The following is a 5613-nucleotide window of genomic DNA, read 5'->3' as shown; positions in this document are numbered from 1 at the left end:
ACTGGTGCTCGCCTGGGTAATTCTTCCCAGGTTCCACTAAACCACCTGCCCTACATCTCACTCCCCCAAGTCCTTTGGCGAGCAAAATGGGGCCTATTGCATCACCCTCTCTTGGTGACCAAAATGCACTTCATTTTTTAATACAGGTGTTGATTGGTATTGCGGTTATAGAGGTTTGATAGTCAAGCAGAACTGGAATAAGCTATGCAGGCACAAGGAAAGCTTTTAAATCCTGAATTTCTCATAAAGAATAAAGAAGATGAGAGTCCTGGTTCTAACTGTCCATACAGAACAGAGTCCTGGGTTCTTCACTCTGGATCCTACTTGACCCCTGCAGCCAAGGGTCACAAACCCAGGTACCCCTTACACAGGATGTTACTTTCTTGGCCCTTCTGGCTGCTGGGTGCAGCCATATTACATCCACGCCTCTAGAGTTCTTGGACCCTAACTTAACCTGACCCCCTGCTGCCACAGACCTCCACCCGACTCCACTCCTTCCGCCTGGAGCTCACATCTATCCTGGTGTCATGAGCCCTTTGGAATCTGGACTGGACCCATCCCACTACTTCTAAAGTCCTCCAGAGCTGGCCCATGACTTTGGAGTTTGTCCAGAGCCTCGTGGCTTTGGGGAGGAAGGTCATGGGAGGCAGGGCATCTCCCTGGCCCAGGTACAGAGTTCACACCCCAGCCCATTTATGATCTGGAATTGGCGGTGAATACCAGATACGTGGTTCAGGGTCACAACTCACAGACCCCAGAAGACAATCATGTTCCTCAGATCCTCCCCAAATTCTAATTATCCACAGCCTTGAATTCTATTCTCAGCCTCATGGCCTCTTTGCTTCCTTCCCTTTCATGCCCTGTCATTCTCTCCCCAACTCTGCCAATAATTTAATTAAGTCATACGTCACATATAACATGTCACATTCACATATTATACATAATACACCTCACCCCGATTATCCACCTGGCATCAACCCAGGCATTGGCACTTGTCTGGGTAAGGGGCAAGGCCGCCCACCCCCCGCCAGGTTGTCAGCCTCGGCAGGTGGAGATGGTAAGCTCACCTGGGCGATGGCCACGTAGTACTGCTGCCATTCACTCCAGGCCTGCTCCAGCTGGTGCACCCAGCTCAGCTCTTCAGGGCGAGACCTGAGCCGACAGGCTGGCAGCTCTGGAAGGAGGGAGATACTTTAAGCAACTTAAGGCCAATTTAAGGTCTGCAGTGTCAAAGGTGAGGCACAGAATGTCTCAGTCAAAACATGGCACTCTCAGCAGGAGTGGGAAATAGCACTGCACTGACTGCACTTGGCAAGTTCTAGAAAGCCTAGGATATTCACAGCAGCTCTATTCACAATAGTCAAGATGTGGAAGCAGCCTAAGTGTCCATCCGCAGATGAATGGATAAAGAAGATGTGGTACATATATACAACGGAAGGTTAGCCAAAAAAAAGAATGAAATCATGCCATTTGCCCAACATGGATGGACCTAGAGATTATCATACTAAGTGAAGTAATCAGAGAAAGAGAAATACCATACAATATCACTTATATGTGGAATCTAAGAAAATAGCACAAATGAGCTTATTTACAAAACAGAAACAGACTCACAGACAGAGAAAACAAACTTATGGTTATCAAAGGGGATACCTGGGAGGTGGGAGGGGGATAAACTAGGAGTTTGGGATGAACATATACACACTACTATATATAAAATAGATAAACAACAGGGACCTACTGCACAGCACAGGGAACTATACTCAATGTCTTGTAATAACCTATATGGGAAAAGAAATAATATATATACATATGTGTAGGTGTATAATTGAATCACTTTGCTGTGTATCTGAAACTAACACAGGGCTGCCCTGGTGGCGCAGTGGTTAAGAATCCACCTGCCAATGCAGGGGACACGGGTTCGAGCCCTAGTCCGGGAAGATCCCACATGCTGTGGAGCAACTAAGCCCGTGCACCACAGCTACTGAGCCTGCGCTCTAGAACCCGTGAGTCACAACTACTGAGCCCACGCACCTAGAGCCCGTGCTCCGCAACAAGAGAAGCCACTGCAATGAGAAGCCCGTGCACCACAACAAAGAGTAGCCCCCGCTCGCAGCAACTAGAGAAAGCCTGAGTGCAGCAACGAAGACCCAACGCGGCCAAAAATAAATAAATAAATATATTAATAAAAAGAAACTAATACAACATGGTAAATGAACTCTACTTCAATAATTAAGAGAAAAAAAAGACTAGGATCACCTCTTAATTCAAAGGAAACTAGAGCAAGGAGGTCCTTTGTAGGAGGAGCGCTGAACCTCAGCAATCTGTTTTTTTAATCATGTGGGCATGTGAGAGCATTTCAGGGCATTCCTGTAAAGTCAGGGGATTCAGGAAGAATCAAAGATTTATCTTACCTTGTTTTTCATGTGTTCCGTGTCTGTGCTTATGAATAATGGGAATTAGATGCTATATTTAGGTCAACATCTGCATGTCCGGATTTTAGAGGTACGGAGATTTGTGACAGAGCAGAGTCATGCCTGGACCAGATGTGGGCAGAGCCTCTAATTTAGGAAGTGCGTGGTTGAGTCTGAAGCCTTAGTGAGTCAGGACTTGGGAACCCAGAGATATGCCAGATGGGGCCAACCTGTCCTCGAACAGAACATCCATGGGGGCAGCCAGGTGTGCGTGCATGCGGGAGCGGGTTGTGGTTGGGAAGTGTTGCCACCGCCAGACAGAGAGCCCGTGTGGCACGAGGGAGCCCGGCCGGGCGAGGGGAACAGCTACCAAGGGCCGGACGATGACAGTGGGGTCACACTCCACTAAGAGCACTGAGCGCAGGGCTCTCAGACCTTCTGGTCTGGCTGTTTTGATGCTGAACGCTTTTACCAATTCTACTTCAACAGTTTTATATTTTGTCCTTTCCATCCATACCATTCTAAATTGTTCATGGGCATAAAATTACACATACCTCATGCTGCCATGCTGAAATCTCAGGCCTTCACTCAAAGCAGTGGTCCTCAATAACTGCACAGTGGGCCACCTTAAGGTGGGCACTTTAAGAACCACTGCTGCCCCCGGGATGGATTAATTGGTCCAGATGGCGCACAGTCACCAGGTGACTCAACGTGCAGCCAGGGCTGGGCAGAGTCTTAGAAGAGGGTGCTGGGGGTGGTGCTTCTTAGCTCCAAACATCACTTAACTGCATGAGGCCATCAGCCGAATAAACGCCCTTAGGGCCACCGTCCAAATCTGGTAAGGAAAAAGTAGTCCCGGTGGAAAGAATAATCTCAAAATAAAAATGGCAATAAAAAAAAAATGACCATTTAAAAAGGACAAGGCCATTATTTCTCATAACTGCTGTGACTCTACATTCAGGCCAAAATGTCCTGGACAAAGGCCCAGGGGTGCCCCAACCTGCCCTAGGGCTCCCCTAAGACTCTACCCAGGGGTTGGCCCCCAGGCCTGGGCCTGGCCACGGCCCCTCCCTTCCTCCCTCCCACTCCCAGCCTCCTGGCTGCTGGCTTGGACCCGCGCTGACTCCTGACTTGGTTTACCTGCCATTCTGGAGTTTCCACACCCAAGCAGCTGTTTGTTGTTCTCTGCCCTGGACTCTCTCATCAGGGTCGAGGTGTTGACCACGGCTTTGTTCCGGATCTTCTTAGCCCTGTGCAAAGGTGGACACACAACCAGGCCCTGGACCTTTTGCAGTTGGAGCAGTACCACCAGATCACTGGCTGGAAACTGGGCTCTGGTCTCAGAAGGTCAAAGTGGGAGCCTTTCATGCCCAAGTGATTCGAAACTCCACCATGTAAGGTTCCAGTAAACCATGAAGACCAGAAGGGACTCAGAGATATCCAGGGTTCAAATAAATAGGAGCAGCTCAACCGAGGCCTGGAGCCTGCCCGCCACGTGTTCTGGGCCCTGAACACACTCCCCCAGCTGGGCTGACTTGGTTAATGAAAAACTCTCTTCAGTCACTGCTGCTGCTGCTGCTATAGCACCACAAACCCTGGAGGCTCCCGGTGACTCTGCCATGTGCGCCAGGCCAGCAGTGGGCTTAGAGATTACCTAGTTCACTCCCAGCAAATGCTGCATGGGGTGTACTTATGCTAAAACATGACTTGCTCTTTATCTGAAATTCAAATTTAACTGGGCATCTTATATTTTATTTGCTAAATCTGGCAACCTTACTCCTTTCACTGAGGAAGAGGGTTTCCAAGGCAAGCCCACAGTCGCACAGTCCACGGCAGATCTGGACCTGGAGCCCAGGGCCCCTGGGGACCATTTTCTCCTTCCTCTGCATCACACAGTGTCTCACGTAAAAAGTGCTAGCAACAGATTTACATCTGATAAGCAGAGAGAAAATGACCATTCTAAGTAATACTAAAGACAAAATTCAAGATCTGAGTGGTACAGATGCTGGAAGAAAATGTCTACTGGAGTCAGATGATATGGAGACCACGCAGCGCAGAATGAGAATGCAAGTGTTTGTGACTAAAATGCAAGGGCCCCTCCCTGAGAAGACGCCAAAGGAAGACCAGAAGGACAGGCGATTACTTGGGGACATCATAGCAACTACCACTTTTGAGCTTCAGCCCCATGCCAAGCAGAACTTGGCCAGAAACGGTTCATGAACAATCTCAGGTGGTCTTCACCACACCCAGCGAGTGAGGTATCACCTCCTTCAGCACGTGAGGTCACCAAGGGCCAGCGAGGGTCAGGTCCCGTGGCAGGCAGGGCCAGATTCTGACACACAGGCCCGTACCTATTAGAATAGGAACCAAGTCCATTTCACATGTCAGCTGCAGCTGCCTGGAACACAGGCTGAGAATTCCAAGCTCCTGAAAGGAGCTGATGGGAACACGGCAGAGGTGGATTCTCAAATCTACCACATGAATACGCTGCCGGGGTGGTGGCGGCACGCGGTTTCTACCCCTGGTTACAGGCTTCCTCTCCCCAGACCCTCACCTGCCTAGACAGGTCAGGAGGAGTAGGCTCCTACGTGCCTTGAAAAGCAGGAACTCAGCTCTTCCACAGCGTCCTGCAGGGGCTAATCGAGTGGGCTTGTCTCCCCGGCCAGTCCGAAGGGAGGGAACCAGCAGTGAGAGCCCCGCTCTACCCGCACAGGGAGGAGACGCCTGTGACCTGCTGTGTGGGACCTGGAGAAATGAGAAGCAGCTCACGGAAAGCGGCAGAGCCGGGGGCTGGTTCCCAACTTTGGGAGTGCCTCTGACGTGCTCATCTTTATTATTAGCACAAAAATTCCCTGCCTGCCACTATGCTCTACGTGTGTCCCAGACGACAGAAGGGGAATCTGTGAATGGTCGTGCTATGTGGCAGGAAAACGCAGGGGGACAGATAAGTGACCACATCAGGATTGGGATCAGTGCTTCCTCCCATGGGTTTGAGCCCACGGCTCCTCCCCCATCCAGGGCTGGAGCGACAAAATGAGAGGCTCAGGAGGGTCCTGAGCCCCTAATTCGACCTCCTTTTATTTGTTTTATTTTCTCTCACTCTTCTCTCACAAATCCTTTTGTTCTTCCTTCTTCTGGACCCCTTCCCAAGACGCCAGCCCATCAAGTATAAGGGTACTAGAAGAATGTGCCGGATTTAGAA

This window comes from Tursiops truncatus, chromosome 1 (genome assembly GCF_011762595.2).
Source record: "Tursiops truncatus isolate mTurTru1 chromosome 1, mTurTru1.mat.Y, whole genome shotgun sequence".
In the NCBI taxonomy this organism is placed as follows: domain Eukaryota; kingdom Metazoa; phylum Chordata; class Mammalia; order Artiodactyla; family Delphinidae; genus Tursiops; species Tursiops truncatus.
The sequence above is the reverse complement of the archived record's forward strand: the minus strand, read 5'-3'. Positions refer to the sequence as shown.